Raw genomic sequence first — 25,852 nt, forward strand, 5'->3', positions numbered from 1 at the left:
GATCTGTCAGATTTGTGATGTGTCAAAGAATATCTACAGAACTAAGTCATTGCCTGCGAAAATCACCAAGACTTCAATTTCGAAATGAATGCTTCTTTTCAGGATATCAAACATTCATTAGAAACTTCTTAAATTGATCAGCAAGTGCTTGATAATTATGGGAGGACATGTACACTTGTTCCCGTATTCTTGAATTGTATCCTGGCACTCACACTGGAAATGAAAAACAATTTTTTCTGAGTTCTATATGGTTTAGAAAAGCACTTCCCAAATTCAGATTTTTAAGGTCATAAAGAGATGTTCCCAATATCATCAGATTTTACACACAATTCTCTCACTTTTCCACTCTGCATCCCGAGTGATCGATTCAGACAGCTTGTCAAAAATAAGAACTGCTTTGGCCTGCAAAAATCTAGTTATTGTCAATTTTGTGAGGCACAAGCATTAGATACCAAGGGGAAACTGATAAGGAATTCAATAGAAATGTATAAAGCCTTATCAGCGACTTGAGCACATCAGAATTACATCATGACCATTATAATAGCCATTCTTAATAAGAACCAAGAGACAAAAATTTCAGGCTTCAGCTTGATCAATATCATACCTCAATCATTTCAAATAAATCTTCTTTTTTTTTTTTTTTTTTTTGGTATGAATTCCCTTGTGGTTCATTAACATATCTTATTAACTTACATGTCTAAATTATCATACCTTCGCAGCTGGGAATAGATTAACACCAAAATATCTTTCCCGACTTCCTATACATAATATTCAAAAGAAATTTTGGCATCATTGAATGTAACGGTCTAGATCACATCAACAGTTTTACTTTATATATCAGGTTAACTTTTACAAATGGTATAATTCACCATATACTGTTCCGTAAATATATACAGCCTATGTGTATAAATAATAGTTCTGTCCTTTTCAATCTAAAATGTTCTATAATGTACTTGGTTTCTGTTCCGGAAATTAAGAACAATTTATCAACAATCTTTCTACAAATGCAACCATTTATCGATGACTTTTACGCAATATTATTCCGACAACAGCCATAGCCTGGGTTTAAATAATAATACCTCTGACATTCACCAATACAAGGGTGAAAACCTCAAGGTTACTATGAAGTGTTGATACTCCAGTGCTGTTAAAGGTCAAATAGTGTTATCAAAGGTCATTTAAAGCATATATTGCATTAAGTAGGCAGAATGCCAGAAGCCAAAAGGTCCAAGCATGATGCTATAATTTACGATTATTATTTTATTATTATCATTATATAAATTATCAACTATGCAATATGTACAAAATATTTTTGCATGAAGAAGCCCTAAAACTGTCAATGAGTGTTGAAGTTAGCGGTAAAGTGGTTGGATTATATTTATTTATTTATCGAAGTCAAAAATACCCACAGCATATATATACCCACTTTGCCAAATCCACACCCTGACTGATCCTCAAACTCACCACGTATGGCACCTAATGGCCAGAAATACCTGCAGCTTACACCACTGCACCACATCCAAGTTTACATATATATACATACCTAATACTATACCATGAACATGCCCTATCAGTAAAGGACCCCAATTTTGGACCCTTAATCTAAACATGAATTATTAATAATGCTTTGGTTGTTTGTAATTTTAATAGAGAAGCTGAAAATATGTTTTGAATTATTATTTTGTAAAACAGGCCTATAAATTTTCTTTTCGAAGGCTTGAAATTTGAACAACCACATGCTCCGGATGGAAATTTCAAGAAGATGGCAGTATGTTAATTGAGTTTCAAAAGATCATTTAGACAATGGAAGATTAATGTGATCATTTACACTATGAAGCAGCAATTTATTTCTAGGTCGGTTTTCCCAACGCACACCCAATCAGCTACAATCACAGTCAATCCCAACCTTAACACATCAAGACAAATCACCATATCTATCCTAAAATAAGCTCCCCTGTTGACAAGTTTAGTGCTGTATTTATCCTCAAATAAGCCTCCAAGCTTAAACATTAAGCACAGTATCTATCCTCAAATAAGACCCTTGTTTTAAAGTTTCGTAACATATTTATCCTCAAATAAGCCCCATAGCTTAAACGTTAAGTACAGTACATATCTATCCTCAAATAAGACCCTTGTTTTAAAGTTTCGTACCATATTTATCCTCAAATAAGCCCCATAGCTTAAACGTTAAGTACAGTATCTATCCTCAAATAAGACCCTTGTTTTAAACTTTCGTACCATATTTATCCTCAAATAAGCCCCATAGCTTAAACGTTAAGTACAGTACGTATCTATCCTAAAATAAGACCCTTGTTTTACTTTCGTAATGTATTTATCCTCAAATAAGGCTCTTAACTTAAAATCTTATAGATAGTATTTATCCTAAGATAAGCCCCATAGTTTTAAAGCTTAAGTTTAGTCAGAGTTTAGGGAGGGATTATCTATGAACCATTACTACCGATATTTCAAATGGATGATTCAGCAAAAATTGGAAGGGGGCTTATTAGTGGATAAATACAGCAATGAAGCGAAGGTTTCCATCACAATCAAGATGTTCAAAAAGACAATCTCGTGTGCAGAGACTTAAATGAGAGCCACAAAAGAAATATGTCATTAGTGCACATTGAGAAAGGCACAGAAAAAAATTATCATTACTGCAGATTGAGAAAGTTACAAAAAAAATTCTGCTAGTGCAGATTGAGACAATTATCCCTATACCCACTAACATGTACACTTTCATAAAAACATTTTAAATAATGGATGAAGCAAACAAAATACGAACACAGTTTTTTAAACATGTAATGTTTTTTTCAGATTACACCTCCAATGTGGCTACACTATAGAATAGGCGATGATTCTGAAGTCGACCTGAACGCTATCTAGTTCCAGTAATGATGAAATTCAGGAGAAAGGAAAACACTGGAGTTTGTTTATGTAGCAGCTGGTTGGGGGCATGAAGACACTTCTGTAATCTTCCCAGAATAAAACACATCCAGCATGGCTTTAAACTGACCCTTGACATTTATCGATTACAGAAGTCTCCGTACAGTATACACATCCCTGTGAAATTCAAGAAAGTCAAGAAGTGTCAAATAGATTGGTAAGTGTGTGTTTCAAAACTCAGCATTTATTTGAACTTTGCAGTCGTCTTTACAGTCTCAAGTGAATCCTTCGTTGTAACTCGTCAATTCCAATTTTATTTTTGGAACATTTTGCGACAGGAAGCATATCACTATTAGAAATTATTTCAATTCTTTTATGATTTCAAACGATATGTATGTTAAATTAGGAGAAAATATCTAAAACATTATCTAAATCTAAATTGATTTCCAGACAATAATTCCCCACAGAACAACAACAAAACTTCATCAGATCTTAACAAAATGCTTCATCCATTAAATGTACAACGGCTTTCAAGGACATCTGCGTTTTGAATTCATCAACTTCAGAACACTAGAACAACTTCCAAGGACAGAAGGCAGTTATTTAACATAAGCCAGTATCTTAGTTGTGCAGTCTCTTTTTAATGCTCCTAGGGACCAAAGTTGTGTATTCTCTACTAATTCTCCAAGGGGCTACAGTCGTGAAGTCTCTAATTCTCCAAGGGACTACAGTCGTGAAGTCTCTAATTCTCCAAGGGACCACAGTCGTGAAGTCTCTAAATCTCCAAGGGGCCACAGTCGTGAAGTCTCTAATTCTCCAAGGGACTACAGTCGTGAAGTCTCTAATTCTCCAAGGGGCCACAGTCGTGAAGTCTCTAATTCTCCAAGGGGCCACAGTCGTGAAGTCTCTAATTCTCCAAGGGGCTACAGTCGTGAAGTCTCTAATTCTCCAAGGGGCCACAGTCGTGAAGTCTCTAATTCTCCAAGGGGCCACAGTCGTGAAGTCTCTAATTCTCCAAGGGGCCACAGTCGTGAAGTCTCTAATTCTCCAAGGGACTACAGTCGTGAAGTCTCTAATTCTCCAAGGGACTACAGTCGTGAAGTCTCTAATTCTCCAAGGGACTACAGTCGTGAAGTCTCTAATTCTCCAAGGGACTACAGTCGTGAAGTCTCTATACTAATTCTCCAAGGGACAACAGTTGTGCAGTTTCTACTAATTCCCAAAGAGACCACAGTTGTGCAATCTCTACTAATTCTCCAAGGGACCAAAGATGTGCAGTTTCTCTACTAATTCTCCAAGGGACTACAGTTGTTGAGTCTCTAAATGCTTCCAGGGACGTAACTTCTTCAGTTTTACCAACTAGCCAATACATTGGTATCCTGTATAGACTATTGGAGACGCATCATTGATTTTCACATAACGCCAAGAATGGTTCGCTGTTTTACCATACATCTCAATTCAATTAGGACGTCGTTCCACGCCATCTTTGGTACATATCTATATCAGTAGTCTCGCTATAAAAGGCACACAGCCGAGTCCTCGCCCAATTCAGACAGAAACCATGAAGTCCTTCACAATTCACAGACAGAAACCATTGGTGAGCTAATGCATTTACCCAGATATCCTAGTACATGTTCTCATTTCTGTCTCAATTAGGGCTCAATTGAATTCTTACAAATCCTATATTGATTTGAACCAGGCAAGTTTCCTACAAAACTAGAAACAAATTTAATTCATTCCAGTACATTTTCTTTCCCTGCTCCCATTTCCCTGTTCTCGTTTCCCTGTCGGTAATAAAACATTTCTACGTAGACTGAACCTGTGTAATCTAGATCCTGCATAAAATGATAGGAGATTTTTAACAGTAGGTGTTACTGTATACATTTCTATGTAAACTGAACCTGTGTAGTCTGGACACCTGTATAAACCGGACCTTAATTAGGTGTCAATGTGTACATTTCTATGTAAACTGAACCTGTATAGTCTGGATACCTGTATAAACCAGACCTTTAATTAGGTGTTACTGTATACATTTCTATGTAAACTGAACCTGTGTAGTCTGGACACCTGTATAAACCAGACCTTTAATTAGGTGTTACTGTATACATATCTATGTAAACTGAACCTGTGTAGTCTGGACACCTGTATAAACCAGACCTTTAATTAGGTGTTGCTGTATACATATCTATGTAAACTGAACCTGTGTAGTCTGGACACCTGTATAAACCAGACCTTTAATTAGGTGTTGCTGTATACATATCTATGTAAACTGAACCTGTGTAGTCTGGACACCTGTATAAACCGGACCTTTAATTAGGTGTTGCTGTATACATTTCTATGTAAACTGAACCTGTGTAGTCTGGACGACTGTATAAACCGGACCTTTAACGAGGCGTTATTGCAGTATACATTCCTATGTTATAACAGTGATTACAACACAAACAGCGATTACATCAGATTACCATACTAATTAGGGATAATAGTGATTACATCACATTACCATACTAATTAGTGATAAAAGCGATTACATCAGATTACCGTACTAATTAGTGATAATACTGATTACATTACATTACCATACTAATTAGTTATAATAGCGATTACATCACATTACCATACTAATTAGTGATAATTGCGATTACATCACATTACCGTACTAATTAGATTACATCACATTACCGTACTAATTAGTGATAATAGCGATTACATCACATTACCATACTAATTAGATTACATCATATTACCGTACTAATTAGTGATATTACTATACTAACGATGATTATATCACATTACCATATCAATCAGCTATAAAACGCAGACATTTCCATACTTCAGATATCCAACTGCCATCGGCAATAAAGTGTGCCCTTGTTGTTGTATACAGGGTTGATATATTACATCATCAATAATCAGAAGAAATGTCACTTGTCTTATCAACCTTAAACTTCTGTCCTAACAAGCCGATTAGACTTTATTGGAGACCTTTGGTAAGGATTCACCATATTGGCTGATCTTTAATAGCCCAGGAACAGCATCAGCTGAAGTCCTGTATAGCATGCATGGATGGGCCTCTAGATAAGAATACATCATGGCAAACCTCCCCAATCAATGGTACAGTATGCTGGCAATCAATAATGCTAGTTATGGCAGGCTCAAACTGACGAACATTCATGGATTTCTATAGTTTTATCTCCGTCACATGTAACAAGCAGAGCTATTGTTATGAGGTAACAGTCCTCCTGAAGACGGAATATGACAAACTGCATCATTTACAATATAGACAATTATCAGGGAATGAATGGCAATCATTCTAAATTATTCAAGATCAGCACACAGCAATATGTCGGCCATATCAGTCTGTATACATATAAGGAGTTTGGCGCGTTATTTAAATCTTCAAGCCGACAAAGGGAACATTATTTATAGACCTCATTTTGACAAATAGACATTAAACCTATCGAACTAAAAAAAAAATTCTCTTCCTGACTAAATAGATTTTTCAAATTATAAAAATGACAAAGAATTTTTATCTATAATTCTTGATTAATATGGTCGAAAATCTCCCTCCTACATACAAGGAGGGTTTGGCATATGTTACCGATGTCAATGACCTATGTATCTGGTGTACAGGTATGAGAAGAAAAAGGAATGTGTTGCATTAAGACAAACTAATGCATTGTATACACAGTTTAAATGGGAATAGATAATAATCCTATACATATATAGTGTCCATAATCCAGCAGTTGGTCTTGAACAAGTTGATCATGATTGTATGATTAATATCACAACCATATGAAATTATATCATGAATATTAATTAAAATGCATTATTTAACAAGTTGATCTGAATTTCAATTACTGAAATTGTATCATTTGTTTATCTGATCAACCATATATATGAAGTTATACCATAAATATTCATTAAAATGAATCCATGAACAAGTTGATCATGAATTCCTACAAATTATGAAACTATATCATAATGGCACAGAGTACTGGAGTATATGAATGGTTTAAAGCTACCTATAATTGTGTGTGTGTGTGGTAAGAATGTTATTCTGTGTGTTATAACCACTATGAATGTCACCTCCTCCTACACCTCCAATAGTAACTGGCCAGATGTTGCCTCAGTGTTGGCAGATCCACTGGCTGATAAGGGCATCCTCCCATCCCTTATTGTCAACACTAGAATTCATTACAGGCCACACTGCCACTTAGAAGGTGCCATTGACCCCTATTAACCTCCCATTCAGCTGGTTCAGTGCCTGCCAGCTGCCGGTCCATCCACACAAAAACTAGTTTACTCTGTAAGTCTGCAAGATAAACGGACCTTCTGTTGGGATATCCCTATTAAGACTGGCCACCAGCCCCTAAGTTTTTTGTTAGAACTGCTCCACTAAATTCTAATACTAGATTATCTCCCCCTAGTTTGAAACTTAGGCAAGTCTAGAATCAGACATATCCTAGGGACCAAAATCATAAAGGTCAATTTTATTTATAATTTTAATATTCTAGATACAGGGAGCCAGTCTAAACCAGAGTATCCATTGCTGATAACATAACCAAAGTTGTTCATGAGGGTAGAGTAAGTATCCTCATAAGTAGGTATATGGGTTATTCGTAGGTAGCCGATTAGGTATATGGGTTATTCGTAGGTAGCCGATTAGGTATATGGGTTATTCGTAGGTAGCCGATTAGGTATATGGGTTATTCGTAGGTAGTCGATTAGGTATATGGGTTATTCGTAGGTAGTCGATTAGGTATATGGGTTATTCGTAGGTAGCCGATTAGGTATATGGGTTATTCGTAGGTAGCCGATTAGGTATATGGGTTATTCGTAGGTAGCCGATTAGGTACATTGTATCTTCATAGGGAGACATTTAGGTATGCGGGTATTTTCGTAGGTATAACATTAGGTATGGGGGTATCTTCGTAGGTATAACATTAGGTATGTGTGTATCTTTTAGTATGTCGGTATCTTCGTTTGTATCCTCATCGGTACCCGCGTAGGTAATATCCCCATAGTATTGTTGAAGTATCCGTTTTGGTATCAATGTTAGTATGTCGGTATCTTCGTTTGTATCCTCATCGGTATCCGCGTAGGTAATATCCCCATAGTATTGTTGAAGTATCCGTGTTGGTATCAATGTTAGTATGCGGGTATCCGTGTTGGTATCAATGTTAGTATGCGGGTATCCGTGTTGGTATCAATGTTAGTATGCGGGTATCCGTGTTGGTATCCTCATTAGTATTCCCTTTGATGTCCTGGTATGTATCGTTGAGGGTTATATGTACAACTCTAATCTGTCAGTGTTTTAGAAAACTTCCCTCAAGATTTTACGCCTTACCAATATGATATTGTGGATCCGGCGTTGACAGGACAATTCATATAACTCTCAAGATTTTACGCCTTACGAATGTGATATCGTGGATCAGGAGTTGACAGGACAAATACCTCTCAAGATTTTACGCCTTAATTGAGTAAAAAGTAAATATCACATCAGTCTTATTTATTATCTAATTATCTTATTCAAAGGGAAGTCAATGTTGTACTTGACAAAAACTCCAGAACAACCTTGACCTCTCAAAAAGTCAAGATTAGAACCTACTGGTACCTGCATAAAACAAACAGTAAATATGTTGTCATCTGCTGTTGCTGCTGGCTTTAAAAGTAATATGTTGTCATCTTCTGGCTTTAAAAGTAATATGTTGTCATCTTCTGGCTTTAAAAGTAATATGTTGTCATCTTTCTGTCTTTAAAAGTAATATGTTGTCATCTTCTTGGCTTTAAAAGTAATATGTTGTCATCTTCAGTTAATTGATATACACCGATGGCAACATATTTACTACTTTGCTTCCGAAATGTGCACACACACTAAATTGTATATACAGTATGGAACATCAATGAAGATGGTACCTGCATAAAACAAACAGTAAATATGCTGTCATCTGCTGCTGCTGGCTTTAAAAGTAATATGTTGGCATCTTCTTGGCTTTAAAAGTAATATGTTGTCATCTTCTGGCTTTAAAAGTAATATGTTGTCATCTTCTGGCTTTAAAAGTAATATGTTGGAACTTCTTGGCTTTAAAAGTAATATGTTGTCATCTTCTGGCTTTAAAAGTAATATGTTGTCATCTTCTGGCTTTAAAAGTAATATGTTGTCATCTTCTGGCTTTAAAAGTAATATGTTGTCATCTTCTGGCTTTAAAAGTAATATGTTGTCATCTTCCGGCTTTAAAAGTAATATGTTGTCATCTTCTGGCTAGCAAAGAAGTAAATATACTGTAATCAGCTGGCTGGCAAAATAGTAACAATGCTGCTATCCGCTGGCTGGCCATGGTAAAGTAGTAAATATGCGGCTATCTGCTGGCTTACTTCAGTTAATTGATATACACCGATGGCAACATATTTACTACTTTGCTTCCGAAATGTGCACACACACTAAATTGTATATACAGTATGGAACATCAATGACATAACAGTTACAAAGGTAAAACATCGTAAGACATCGTAAAACAATGTACTTGGACCACCAACTGATACTCTGCGGGGGCCCAATTCTCTCCGATAATTCTAGCTTTCAATAAGACAGGGTGGGGTCGTATAATGTTACATCATTTCTGAGTGTTTTCTTCTCCGAAAACGATCCCTCAACCAGCATTACAACTTCTGGCAAAAAAAAACCCTCATGTTCGTACATGAGCAATTCTGGAATGCAGGGGAAACCCAGAATCCACTGACACGCTGATATTATATCAATCATCCTTGGCCTTTCACCTTCACATCTGCAGATATCCTGTAGTCTGATAAGGTTGGATGGACAGAATTCACTTAATGTATAATCTTTGGCATCCCCAAGCTATTTTCGTTTAACTGCACTGCATCATGAACTCATATATATGTAATACAAGTCGGATGTGATATGTATAAACCATTACAAAGGATACAGGTATAATGTGAGATCAGGGTTTGTAAAAAAAAATTAAAAAGACAAGATTTTTCAAAAGAACATTATCCCCCTTTTTTCTGTATTTTAATAACTTTTTGATCAAAAGCATGAAGACTATTTCAAGAGCACTTAATAAGTTGATACATGAAGAAGGCGTGGCATTGAAGTAGCATTTAAAACTAACATGAGTTGAGCGTCACATTAATGATCAAACTTTAACCTTGTCTAAACAATACATGAGCACAAATTTCAAAAATGCCATTTTTCTAAATTAGATTTGTTTTTAACATGCAACGATAATTAATATCACGAAACCTCACCAATAATCCTTAATGAGGCAAAATTAGTGTAAACTGATCATCGTAGGCTCATTTCAGAAAAACGATTGTATCTCTGACTGGAAGTTGACTCACAGATGGGGCTTACAGTATTACACAGTGAAATCAATAAGTGTTTCAAGCAGCAGTAAACTTAACACAACACAAACAGCAGATTTCCAATTTGTGATTGTCACAGTTCTTAACTTTGAAAGCTACAGTGGGTGCGGCTACAACCAGCTTTGGGATGAATTGACCAGACCCAATCTGTGTTCAAATGTTACTGTTTTTACAGAAGTCCTAGTAATAAAAAACCTCATATATTCTAACAATAGTATTATTTTTACTGATCAAGCTGTTAATTAAGTGGTTATAGACATACATATGTAAGCCAAACAACCCCGTTTTTACAATCATATGAATACTTCTGACATGTACAGTCATATATAATATAACAGCTAAGTGATGTGTGCTTTGCAATATCACATTGGTGATATATATAAATCCATATGTATTGATGGACGGGACTCAGAGAAATTTCTAGAAAATAGATATATCATTGTATTTAGAAATACAGTTAAAAAGGACTCATGAAAATAAATTGTAGATTGCATGATCACCGTCAGACCTAATACATCCGTAAAACATCTAAATTACTTTCTATTCCTAGCTTTCTTACGGTTTAAACCTATTTTCAGTCTGTGATATATAGCAGATGATATCTTAGGTCCAGTAAATTGAGGTAGGTGTACATGTTCAGGTGTTGACAATCCAGCATTGTGACTTTTTATAGATCAATAAATGCTGTAAAACTTATCCTGTGTATATATGGAGAGCAAATGGTTAAGGTATTCTTATTCATACAAATGTCTTCTCGTAAAACATTTTCAATATATTATGACAAATTTTCTTATGTAAATTTTCTTTCCAGTAGCTCTTCCATATACATACGTTAAGCCCCGTCAATCAATCAATCAATCAATCAATTAGCTCTTCCATTGCATACACTGTTATCATTTTAATTGATTTCACTGTCAAACATATATATAGTCCTGACCACAGAGACAAAAATCTAAATTTTGAAAAAAAATAAAATTCTTCAGCACAAAGCCAATTAAAAGATTTTCTATGTGAAAATGTTGATTCCCTTTACATTGTCAAGTAATCATAGTAAAATCAAATTGTTCAGATTTTTTCCTCTGTACATACAAGAAATTAGGGCATGTGATTATTATTTCAATTTTTTTTAATAATTTCATTCCCTGATCTTAATTATATTGTAACAGATTTTCATTGTCATACCCTACACTTCACTAAATAACTAAAATACAAATTGTTCAGACTGTTTTTTCTAACTATAACAATTCAGTTCCCAGCTGGTAAATAACCATATACATAATTTTTCATTCCATCTTCTGTTCTGTGTTATTTTGCTTGAAATGTTCTACATATATATGTACACAGGTCTGTTGGTACGGTTCCTGAGTACCTCGTTAAAAAGTGGAGACAGAGGCTACTCAATAAAACATAGGTAATGAATAAGTAAACAGGGAAGTATATATATACCCTGGGTCTATAGATATACCTATACACATCTACCTGGAAAACTACCTGTGTGTAATGAGAGTCCTACAATTATAACACCTGTCAGGTGCATAACGAGATACCATGAGTTGGACAGTCAGCAGTATACCTGTCAATCATCTGTGTATAATACCTGGTCTGATGACTGTGAGTCTCACCTGTTTACTTTTTACCTGTATTATACACCTGTTTGTTTACCTGTTTATCATAGTTCACCTTCATCATCCCTAACTATCAAGGACAGTCATCAGGTAGTTACTAGTTGTTATTTCTGGTATATTTAGCTGACAAGGAACGCCTTCCCCTCCCCCCCCCCCCCCTTATTCCAACTGTTAAGTATATTAAGCCACATCATTATAGATGTCCCAGCGTTTTTAGTTGATTGTTCTGTTATGATTATGTATATTAATTATATAATGTATAAAACTTAATATATATTATTGTTCATATAAATTTCATTCTGGGGCTTATTACAATAATATGTATGAAGTATTTCTGATGGAATGATATATATAACTAGCTAATGGAATGAATGATGAAGACTCGGTGCATAAACACTATGATATTGATATAATTATCATTTAATATGACAGACCTCAATTAAGTAAATAATATACCATGTAATGTGTTCTTCTGTAGAACATTATATATATATATATATATATATATGTAACTTGTTTATTGATATAATAGGATGATTGTCCAACACTATCTGTATTATTGTATAATATATAGAGGACTCGTGTGGCTAATATTTTGATATTTTTCACTTCTGCTGCGCACTCGTGAAAAATATCAAAATATTAGCCCCACTCGTGAAATATATTTGGTATTACTGAAGACACTGTTAGATATTCTTTTTATTACATTTTTTATCAACGAAAAACCTACCCCGTATGCTAAATTAACTAGGCCTTCAGCCATAATTTGTAAACAAAAAAGTAGTTCCCCCTGTCCAGGTGCTGACATATATGTCAGGCTTTCTGATTGGTCAATTATTTTTGTATTTTCTAATCATTCATTTGATTGGTCAAATCAGCAAAAGTGATATCACTTTTATAGAATGAATATTTTTTTATATTTAACTGGTAAAAATGTAATAAATGTCTATACTCTCAGCTGATGTGTCCTGTAACACAAGGAAATAAAGAATCTGAATCCAATTACCCCCCCCCCCCCCCCCCCCCCCCTTATAAGGATGATATCATTACTGTTACATTCCACTGGGAGTGGTTATATAGGTACATACAGTACTTACTGACCAATTGTACAGTACATTGTGTAGTTAGATAATACAACAAATATCTACCTGATGACTCATGTTTTCCTGCTTAATAGTGTTATCACAACATGCAGCCCTTCCTTAAACTTTAATTATCAATTCACACCGAGGCCATAAATAATTTTATAAAGAGTACAAGTAAAACTGTACATTAATTGCTTTGACAAAAATAATACAGAAATCTCATTCCCATGCACTAATTCTCCAAAAGGATGGGAGTTCCATTCACAAAACACCCGACAAATTAAACCCTTTTTAGATGTTAAAGTACTTGGCCACGGGCCCTCTGTCTTTTGAAGCATAACTCTCATGATTTAGATGTCAATATTACAATATTTGTATCATTAAATCACACCATGTGTTTGGTTAAACAGGTATGAACATTCTATGAATTTTGCTGATGATCAGATAAGCGTATACATGCAATAGACCTGTTTTCAGGTGATAGGATAAATTATTAACCTGAGAAAGTGATATTTGCCTTACATCGTTTTCGAGGGTTGATAAATCATTGTATTGACCTGAAAACAAGTTAACTTATATTTACAGCATTTTAACATAATTTAACTCTACTAAATAAATATTCAAATTAGACATCAGGCCTTCAAATGGAAGCACATTTTAAGACATGGCACTGTAAAACACTGTCGTATAGTGTGCCCTTGTTGCAGCTTAAAAAGAATTTTCTGACAGATTGAATTCCAGAACATGAATAATATCCAATATGTCTATCCGTTGATCCCATGACGCAAAGAAAACGACAATCATTTGGATAGTGAACCATTCGTACCTAATCCATCTAAACCAGCGACTAACTGGATGTCAGTATAGGCTCCTTTTTCCTGTAGAAAGCATTGAAATGTTTCTGCTGAGATGTCGGTCGCTTGTCTGGTGTTTATATATAGGAATCCTAGGTCTCTCCTGAAAAAAAACTTTCAAAATTGCCCTTTGTTTATCGTTAAGAACAATTGTCGTCTACTTTGTCAATAAATGCTATCAGCTCTGCCGTTCCAGAAGCATGTTGATTGGTTAATTTTTGAATTTCGACATCATGGAATGTGAAATCCTTTGTTATGTATATTTTTACAAACTTGCATTGTTGGATTGTTATATCAACCCAGAGTATTAATTTGGGGTTGATATGTAGACCAATCAGGAAAATTAAGGGATAAACACGCTCATATGATACAATAGAGGTAGGATGTTTGGCTTGAGAGCGAATTGGTCGCTAATTCAAAGCCTGGCACTGCAGGGAATTTCTCATGGCTCCTTCCTATTACATAATTATACATGTCAAACACAGTCACTTTTCTCACCATCTATATCACGGAAATTGGACACTGACACTATTTATATACCTGTGAAACATAATTTACAAGTGAATCTTGCATCTACACGGTTTGTCCCGGTCAGTGACAGTCACAGCTTTATTAAGTCTGTGCCCACCTGTAGCCGTACACCCCGTGTATTAGTGGGTACCAGACACTAATACCTGCAGGTGAAATTTGACAACAAAAGATCATTGTTTCACCTGTCAGGTGGTCATCTTCAAATCATCAACTCTTTGATCTCACCAGATGGTCATTGTGTAAGACTCTGGTCATCAACACCTACATCAGACTGACCACACAGTGACCAACAAACATTGACCACTGACCAAACACCATCTTTAGTGAGCCGATTCCTAGCAAATTAGACTCCAACCATTATTGAGCCAGATCCTTGCAAATTTTACTGTAAAAATAGGAAAACTTCGATCATTTATTCCTTAACACTGAATATCGAGCTACATAGAGTTTTCTACTACATGTAAACACATCATTACCATATTTAACATATAATTAGCCTATACCCATGTCTGTATCATTGTCACCGTAATGAAAGCTGACCTACTGGAGTCGAAATTTATGCAGGCCCAGATAAATACTATAATATTAATGACATAGAAGAAATCAAGATAAATTGATTCAGATTAAGATAATTAGCATTTACCGCACCTCCCTCAGGTCCCTCAGAGACTTGAGCCTTTTAGTATTTCAATTCTTAAATTAAGCTATAGTATACATATATATATATAAGTATTATCAGGTACAGGTTAACTTGGCAGGACTCAAACATGCAACCCACATACCCTGTATATGTATACATGTGGAGCAGAAACTTGTGTATGACTGTACCCTAGTGATATATGATGGTGAAAGTGTCGGGCTACAGACAGTCCAAACATAATAAACAGAGCAACATGGGCATTAAAACAGAACACATGGAATCTTAACAGGTACCTATATACTACATTCTCTGTTAACTCTCACTGCCTCGACAGAACTCTCACTGCCTCATCAGAACTCTCACTGCCTCGACAGAACTCTCACTGCATCGTCAGAACACCAGGTTACCTACATTCTCTGTTAACTCTCACTGCCTCATCATAACACCAGGTTACCTACATTCTCTGTTAACTCTCACTGCCTCGTCAGAACTCTCACTGCCTCGTCAGAACTCTCACTGCCTCATCATAACACCAGGTTACCTACATTCTCTGTTAACTCTCACTGCCTCATCATAACACCAGGTTACCTACATTCTCTGTTAACTCTCACTGCCTCATCATAACACCAGGTTACCTACATTCTCTGATAACTCTCACTGCCTCGTCAGAACACCAGGTTACCTACATTCTCTGTTAATTAACTCTCACTGCCTCATCATAACACCAGGTTACCTACATTCTCTGTTAACTCTCACTGCCTCATCATAACACCAGGTTACCTACATTCTCTGATAACTCTCACTGCCTCGTCAGAACACCAGGTTACTAGTTGCCTTCTCAATCCACAACCACCTAGATATTAGATTCTGGATGTTGATTATGTCACTCCGTAAAGCAAATTTCTGAATTCAATATCTTTTTTTTTTTTTTTAAATCTGCTAAGCTACAGGTATTTTCATGCTGAAGATATATATCATTCTGTATGCCAGAACATGCTGGTTTCATTTTCCTGACTTGTAATATTGATGATTCTTACAGTGCACATGATTGTTATAAATCTCTACACCTGGATGTGTTTAAAGTATCACTAACACATCTGTTCAGACCATTTCTACAGGGATCATGGGATTATTTATCTAAAATTCCTCCTAAATTCTTTGCCATTTTAACATTTTTCAAGAAAACATCTTTTTTTTCATACTAACTTAAAGACACTTGCCTTGTAAATCATATATTATTAAATATGAGCTCTGTAGATGGAGAAAAAAATATTTCCACTTTCCAAATTGACTCTTTTTAAACAAATAAATATCACTCAAAATAAGAGGCATGCCAGAGTTGTTTTTTTGTTAACTTTAAAAATTTAAATTTTATTTTTATATTAGAAGTTTAAGAAAACCTTTATTATCAAAATACACAGAAAAACCTTTTAAAGTCAAATATTCAAAAATAATTCCTATTTTCTTCCCCGAGACATATAAAGTTGAGCATCTTCCTGTAATACACATTCATGTCATCCGTCAGTTTTATAGCAATACGTGTCAAACACTTTAATCCCTTTTGTTCTTTTCCCACACAATGTTAACTACATTCATACATATTTTCTCTCTTGTGGCAGATTTATCTCTAAAAGCCCGACCCACTCTTTGCAAAATGCCAGAACTTTCAGTTGAAAATTCTCAATCTATTACCAATTCCTTCAACTAGATCAACATACATCAGGGAAAAAACGGGCACTTCTCCACTTTTCCATTCTACAATCTCAGAGCTGCCATTAGATTTTTACGCCAAAATTTAAAACTCAGAATGAATAAAAAAAAATTCCACTGTTTCTATGTATTTCTTTGCCGATAAAAAGAACTGAGTAAAATAAAATAAATGGGTTTGGTGAACTCCTGGTTTTCTCTGCTATCGGCTGCGATGCCATTCCAACAATTCGTACCACCCACCTTATTACTGTACATGCACTCCTCCAGAAAAAACATATTACAGCTGTGTATTTAAAGGCAGCCCCGCATATGTGCTGTTATTTTATCTTAAGGTTATATACACGATGAACAGGCTTTTGTTGATTGCTATTCTACCAGTCTTTCAATGATTCAATAATTACACTAAACTTCCTGAAAAAAATGAGCAGTTCTGTAAAAGAACAACTTGTGTTAGATATGTTTAGTGTGTTTGTGAAAGCCACCAGATAAAAACCAAGTTGCATGCGAACAAGACAACTGCCAACTTTAATATTTCCACCAGCGCGTATACACATGTAGTTTGTACATTACACAACAATACCCCACGTGTGATATGACCCACTAAAACTTGACAGGGATTCCGGTTTCTGGAACTGACAGTTAAATACTTCATTTTTGTATTTGACGATACATTGAGGATTAAACTCGACAACTTCTCCCCCTATAAACCACTCCTATACGACCACTAAGTAACTGACTGTCGATCTCTTTCCTGTGATGCTGATAATAATGAGGAAGACCATGAGGTCGGATCCTTTACTGAAGCCAGAGATCCAGACAAACAATGGATCAGATTACACAAAACACTTCCCTTTGTTAACCTGATCACTCCCAGCCTTTGTCTACAACCAAAACAGTTCCCCAGAGCTTCTCATTATCCTCTCCACCACCAGCTTTTTGTCTACAATTGAAATATTGAACATGAGATTCCACAGCCACCAAGTCAGCTGATTCCAATCACTGACCCCCACAGCAAGGTCAAGGTCAACGACTAAATGGAACATGTATATATCTGGCAGCATGATGAGAGAAAGATGAAACTCACAGCAATGTCAGAATGAGTCAACAAGGTCAAGGTCACTCATTACCAAGGTCATGGACAGATGAAACATTCATGTTGAACAGATGATGACCAGGAATGCGTGACATTATTCCAAAGTCAAGGTAAACTCACCAAGGTCAAGGTCACCCAAATGCAAAGCTCAGGGACAACAAGAACACTCATGCCATTGGTATCAGAGACATTTCTTAACTAAGTAACCAAGACATACACCCTTAATAAACATACCCAGACTTGATGCAGTGACCATAGTTCTGACATTAACATTTAAAGTGAAAGATTTGTTTGTTTGCTGGGTTTATCAACTTGTTAACAGACAGGGTCATTTTGACGCGGGATCTCCTTGTAGTAGCTGATGACTACCTCACTGAATAACATACAGGAGGCCCCTCACACGCCATCTAGAGCAAATAGGGTGAAGAGTCTTGCACAAGGACACAACCATGACAGCACACACTGGGCCATTTCTAAGCTTCCCGAGAAACACAAACCGGCACCAGTACGGAGCATCAAACCACAAACCTCGGATCTTCATCTGAGGTTACGTGGCCAATGCTCTCCCCGACTTCAGCTTTCAGAGCCCCCTACAGTGAACTAAGAAATTATATAAATAAAAAGATACCGCAAATAAAACTTTAAAAGTTCAGATAGAAAGCTGATAATGTAGAAGAGTCAAAGCTATGAGAGAAAGATAATAAGAAATAAAGGATGTAGATTTAACGAAGGAAAAAGATATCAAACAATAAAAGGTATAATAAACAACAATCACCAGTTAAAATGGCTCCATTATTACGAGTGTATATCAACAAGGTGGCGCTTTGTCCATTCATGTGGCAGGCTCAAATTCATCAAATGCACACTTTTCCGTTTTATCTTGAAATCCAAATATCCCTGATTAAGAACAGTCAATGTGTTAACCAGCGGTGGCAGATGGGGCCACTACCTATGTGTGCATTTCATTAGCCTCCGTAATTGATAAATACAGAGAAATTTTAATCTTTCGATAACTGATGATATTATACCACATCGTATATTAGTTGTTTCATCTCGGAACACGTTCTATAAATTGAGGCAAGTGTTTACAATGAATGCGGAATTAACTCCGTCTGTTTTCATCTCTTTATTACAACTGTAGGCACACCAACCAATTAACTACAAAAATACTGCATCAGCTGTGTGGAAGCCTTACACAAACAAATTCTTACTGCGGATGTCCTGTGAAGAATAATCTACCAATTAATATTGAAACTCTCAGGTTCTGATGTCCTTTATTAAATATTTACATTTGGCATCACTGTGAGTCTCCCATTGCCTCAATGTTAATCTGGGATGCATGTATGAGCAGAAAGATGCAGTCAAGATCACACATGACATGATCCGGGCTTGTTCTCACTGGTTTGGGATGGGGCCTTTTTGTCTCATTTTGTTAAGAAAATTGGTGAATTGAGAAAGATATTTTCAGGAATAAACACCCCATTTTGGGAATCTGGCTAAAATATGAAATAAGTTAATGTAAATATAACAATTAAACACTTGTACAATTGTATTCATTATCACTATAGCTGTAATCTGGCCGACAGATAAAAAGAATGATGCCCATTCTAACTTAAGCATATAATTGTTAAAAAAAACATCCTTTATACTAAAAATTTTTTTTTATACTATACTTTTTTATTAAAATTTTTTAATTTCTTTAATGAAGTACATGAATGTATTCTTACATTCAATCTTAATCAGATTCTAATATTCTGATACTTTAAAATAATTTGTTAACTTTAGCAAATATTTGAAAAAAATCTTTTCTTAATCTCTTGGGAAATTGGGATATTATCAATTATTTAAAACACTCTTGGAGTCAAGCAAAGCTATGAAAACAAATTTATATCATTTAGTATAATTTCAGACCAGGAATGCTCAAAGCCAGATGGAGAGAAGTCTTCTTTATCTTGGGAGTTTAAGTGGAACCAACTGTTGGAACTGGTCTAATAGTGCATCACCATGGCAACCAATTATCTACACACCCGTCCCCATAGCAACCAAAACAAACAAACTATTGAAGGTCAGGGATTTGAAAAAAACACTGAACATTCTGTTTTTAATCAAACCACACCAGTGGCTGTATGTGTAGTGATATTGAGGAAAATTAGTTACTGATGCTGGAGATAAGATGTCAACATGATAAACAACCTATAGAGTTATCTCCCTTGGAGATTCCTCAAAATGAAATTAACTTTTGCCCCACCCAAAAGTCTTGAACTTTCATGACCTTTTCATTAAATATTTACTTTCTCAAGTTGTGTTTTCTTTTATTCCAACATAAACATGAAAGAGACAAGGACTCAGTATCTTATGATGGTGGTCTGTTTCATGCTAAAAAAAACTCTCACTATAGAATAGTATGCGATTGTGACCTGAATTTATTACCAAAAGCATCCAGTGTAGGCGTTCTTGCATTTTCATTTTTCTTTTGTTTCTAACTTTTTTTAGTTCAATTCCACACCAAAATTTCACCTACTGGCATGAAGATGGAGTTGTTTTCCTCAAAAATCCAACAACTGAATTTTGAAGTTTAATTCAATTTAAATGTGTTTTTATAAACTCGGAAAAAGGTTGAGGATTTGAATTGCTTAATGGACAGGCACAGCTCCTTTGCCATTTATCTGACGAAAACATTACTGTACATGTAATTATCAATTGTACAGATTTTAGACAATTAGAACAATTTGTCTGATGCATGAACTGTAATATTGACATGTCAAGGATTTAAATATTTCACATGAAATTTGTCTGTACTATAAAGTTTACCAGCAATATAAATTTTTCATGATAAATTCTTTAACATCTATTTTTGTAACATTACAGAAGGGTCATGACTTGCGCAAGTCCACTATACTTAAAAGATGTTAGTATGCATTGTATAAGCAGGGACTTGCGCAAGTCTACATTTTTTAAAAGATGTTAGTATGGTATAAGAAGGGACTTGCACAAGTCTATATATCTCCATATTCTAAGGACTTAAGCAAGTCTAGACTGTTTACAACACTCCCAATCCTCCTAAACAGACACATGTTGGATGCCTAGAGTCTGTTTAGCCTCTTCCTGTAAGTGGTTTCAACAAATGGTGTCTGTGTTTACTGGTAATTTCAACAACTGTAAGAGAACAGGGTAGAATCTGTACATAACACAACATTAACTGCTTGTTATTAAGACCCTTCCATGTTTGTTGAAAAACTTACTTTGAAATTTTGTCGAGAAGCCAGTTTTGTCGTTTGCAAAATCTGCAATTTTCTAATGATTCTTATTGGCCTGATTTCCGTGATGTCTGGCCAGCAAATTATTATATTATAGCAATGTTACTAGAAATCATATTAGGCCAAGCAAATTAAATTAATGTTATTTGAAACCATACGAGGCCAAACAAATAAAAGCATATGTTAACTGTTTATCATATGTCAGGCTGTTTTCTCTGATGCTGAATAATTTTTCAGGAAACTTTATAAACTGTTGTGCTAAGCTGTGGAATTATTCTTATCTTTTATTTTTCACAGGTGATTATATTTATCTTAACAAACACCTAAAACATGACACAGAAAAGCATGCTTTAATGTTTACTCAGATTTTCACAAAATTATTTTAATTTACCACGGATTTATTACAACACCGTAACAACATGATGATTCTGATTACAAGACAGATAGTTTTATACAATATCACTACCTCCCCCTGATACTTAGATTAATTTTAACGATCACCAACCAAAGCACAAAAGACGTTTGTTTAAGTCGATTAACAACCTCGTCTATATATAAAACCAAAGACAGTCACAGATACTGTTCTGCAAAATAAACCACATCAGAAACACATTTCAAAAAATTATTTCCTGGTAAACAGAATCACCTCTGGATAGAAGAGGTTATCAGTAGATAATGAAATCTAAAATAAATCCTTGTTCTGAAATAACAAATTGGCTCAGCTCTCCTTAAAACACCACACAAAACTGTTTTTGTACTAACTCTCACATTAAAGTATAGTTTTTAAATCTTGTGTTTATCTTAAATGAATTTCCTGTGTCTAACAGCGAGTTGAACATCCCAGATGCATTTCATTCTTATATTATACATCAGAAATTTATGTGAAAATATTCCATAAAACAGTACTTTATTACAAGACTTAATTTCTGTCTCATAATTTGTGGAGTTTAACTTCCAGACGCTCAGTAGGTAGGGTTCCCACGCTATAAATTATCAATTGTTATTAATCTGTATTTTACTGCATCCATTGATCGATGATAGGTATATGAGGTTAAAATATTGTGCGGTGATTTACAAAAGTTGTAACCAACTCATGAGATAAGTGTTTGTATACTCAGACTTGGTTCTCACACTCGTTACACTTGTAAATCTGCCAACTGCCTAGATATTCATTATATATATTGAAACAATGGATTTCTGACATGTAAAAACTTAAGTATGCCAGTTCAAATCACTTTGACAGGAAGATAATATTTTGCTGTAAATAATATACAAACATGCCTCCGACAAAATGGCGATTCAATGAGAAACACTCATGCTACAGAATTCTGCCATATACTATTAATGTATTTCTCATTATAATAGATTTATAATATTTTCCTTAATATATTGAAAATTATATTTGAGACTGTACATGGGTGTGGGATCTTCAGCTTTAGGGTGGTCGGGTGGTACTGTGGTAACACACTTGCCTTTCACCAAGGCGGCCGGGGTTCGATTCCCCGATCGGACGTGAAAAGGTAGGGGTCACCTGCCCTACCACGTGGGTTTCCCCAAGTTACTCCGGTTTCCTCCCACAGTAAGACCCCTCGCGCGCTTCCACCCGGGCCAACAAGCCTGATAAATTTAAGTTACTAAAACTTGTTTCGCAATTGTTGTAAAATAAATACATTTACATTTTCAGCTATATATGGACAACGGTTTCCATATAAGTTATCCAATCCCTGTTTCTAACACAAGTTTATACTAGTTCGCAGCTCCTTAGATCATTGGCCGGTGACAAAAACAGTGACCTTTCAAAATATCATGAGAATTCCACACACGTGTACACATTAATGTACAAACATGCAGAGTTATTGTCAATTATATGTCCATTACAATCCACCAACTGGCCTAGTTTAAAGTTTATCAGAAAATATTTTAGTTTTATCTCATTTTTATAAATGATATAGATATTAAGGCAGATATTGCAAAAATCTTTAAATTGATATTCGTGAATATCTTTGTTTCATCATTAAAAAAATTTCATTTCTGTTTTTGCTTATATTTATATACATGTAGTTATTTCATCACATTTTAAAAAGAATCCAACAAATCTGAGATTGAAACCAACCAAAAACGAGAAGGACAAACGCATACAGCATCACTGTCTCTAAAACTGAGTTATGGCCATGGCTTAAGTTTGAACGCAAGTAACTTAACCTTATACAGCGATCGCCGGGACCATCACCGGGACCGAGAAGGGCCACCTAGTCTCATCCATGTCTGTATGTTCTGGATGGATTAAGATCGAGACTCACCAGGTCTAGAGGGGGATACAGACAACTGCGGTCTTTGACCACTAGCCCACAGAACACACCTCTATATGGCAGTGATAGGGCAAGTCTCACCAAAGGGGTATCCGTGGCAAGGCCCCCCCCCCCCCCCCCCCCCCCCCAGGTCAAGTGTGAAAACACCTCTATGGCAGAGATTATAGACAAGCCTCAGCAGAGGGGTATCCAGGCCACTGGAGGTCTCGACCACTGGCCCCCCTTGCATCACATGAGCACATGCCTGTATGACCTGGCCCCCCTTGCATCACATGAGCACATGCCTGTATGACCTGGCCCCCCTTGCATCACATGAGCACATGCCTGTAAGACCAAGATTTGTCTCACTGGAAGGGTATCCAGGTCACTTGAGGTCTTGACTACCTCACCTGAACACTGATAGGAGACAGGGAACCTGTAAGCCTACATATATAGCTACTAAGCCATACAACTTTAGTCTGGTATACACGGTACTTACTATTGACAGCCCAAATATCAATATCATATTAAAGTTCAGTAGAATTGCTGATGGCATTGTCCTGCCATAGTTTATTGTCCAGTAATAAGCCTACTGTCTACCTAATTGGAGCCAGAGTTTAGGGGTCGACCTTCAGGGCTATTTAAAAGGATCGATTACTACAATGATAACCATCCTTTTTTTTTTTTTATAAAATTGACTCATTTAAATAACTTCCCTTTCTCCTGTAATTGTTTTCCAAACCAAACAGCATCTGACTGGACCTTAAGACATTTGAACGACACAAAGAACGTCAACTCTCAAAATTAAAATTCCAATGATTTATTACATGAAGCATTGCTGAAGTGCATTTTGGGATTCATTAAGAAGGCGGAGATTAAAATAAAACAAATGTTATCAGTAAGTCTGAAATTCCACACAATAACAGCTCTACGTAATTGCCTTCCTCCAAATGCAGTACAACCTACAACTCCAAAATTGCAAGCCATTCAGAATTTCCTATTAGCTACAATGCATGCAGAGAGACCTTGTTGCGCTTGCCAAACAATGTGAAATAAGATGTTGATTTTTTAAAACATCACTCAGGGTGAGGCTATAGCGCAGATAGCATGATTGTTACATGCCAGATTTTTTTTAAATGAATGCTTCAAACTGTTGCGTAAAGGAACAATACTTTGTAATAATTATATACATACAACAGACCTATCTCACCTACAGATGTTGTATTATATAGTAATTAGACAAAGAACAAATCTTATGTACAGCGTCAGCTTGCATCAGATCTCTAGCAATTAACACATATGTAAGTAGTCTGTATAGAGATGTACCACACAAGGTGCCTCTAATGCCACAAATCAAACTCCGCTTTCGCCTTGTCAAGCAATCGTAGACCTTGTGGCAGCCAAACAACAGTACATGTAAAATACCTAGTCCGAGAAGTTAAAGTCGCAAGAATACAAAGCTCTATATGTCCAGAGTACACACACAGACAGCACAGTAGCCTTTCTCCAGCAGTACATCCCAAACCTTACACCACACATACTTTGAAGGTCAGTACAAAGAAGTTTTCAGACAAGGATTGTGCTAAGTGCCGTCATTAATAATTAAGCTCAAAGACAATGATTGTTTGGAACACATAGTTACAGACCCACTGTATGTTATATCAAGCTAATAAATTCCAGTAAGCATTGTGTACAATTGTCCTTGGATTTCCTGCCAACAATTCATTTGGTAACAACCTTCAGTGCAGTCTGTGTTTTAGGTACAATATCTGAGCCACCATAATTACACCCTCACAATTATAGAGTTCCATTATATACACTACAGACTCTCTCCAACACAAGGATTAACCTCCTTCAACACTTTTCACACACCCTTAATGTACAAGCTGCTGGGGACAGATCCTACATCATTGCCTCAAATGTAAATGTATGGCACCCTTTCAGAGTTGCATCAAGAGATACAGCATTCTGGGTATTGCTGAGTATTGCTAGTGTCCTAGACTCGCTTATAACCGGAACAAGGACCTAAGCTCCATCAATCAATCAATCATGTCCCCTACCAGCCCCACTCAAAATAGTAAGTGACCTTGACCCAGAAACTTGAACTTGTCCGAGTCAGTATGGTTCTTTATCATTGTGTGTAATAAACAAAGGGAGCCAGAATAGAAACCAGTGTTCGAAAGTAAAGGTGGTCCGATGGCCTGAGGCTATAGAAAACCTGGCCTGTCTATGTAAAATTTCTAAATGTTGGCCCGAATGGCTATGAAAAGTTTGAGTCCTGACATACATTTTAATTCATGTTAACAACATTCCTATATTTTCTGACAAACGATCATATGAAATCAGAGTTTACAATCAAGGTGTTTTTACTGAGAATAGCGCGTTATTGGCTTCAAACATTTAAGTGAGTATGAACTTGATGATGCAAGCTTTTGCGTGATGCAGTTATGCTACTTAAACAATATATGTTTACAAAATAGGTCTATCGAAAAATAACTTT

General features: G+C 35.8%; 1 protein-coding gene across 6 annotated transcripts in view; it reads right to left on the bottom strand.

Moving 5' to 3' along the window:
• LOC117341014 (neural cell adhesion molecule 2-like) overlaps positions 1-25,852 on the bottom strand; it is a 104,900-nt gene that overhangs the window by 67,742 nt on the left and 11,306 nt on the right. The window lies entirely within an intron of this gene.

Source organism: Pecten maximus, chromosome 13 (genome assembly GCF_902652985.1).
Source record: "Pecten maximus chromosome 13, xPecMax1.1, whole genome shotgun sequence".
Taxonomy (NCBI): domain Eukaryota; kingdom Metazoa; phylum Mollusca; class Bivalvia; order Pectinida; family Pectinidae; genus Pecten; species Pecten maximus.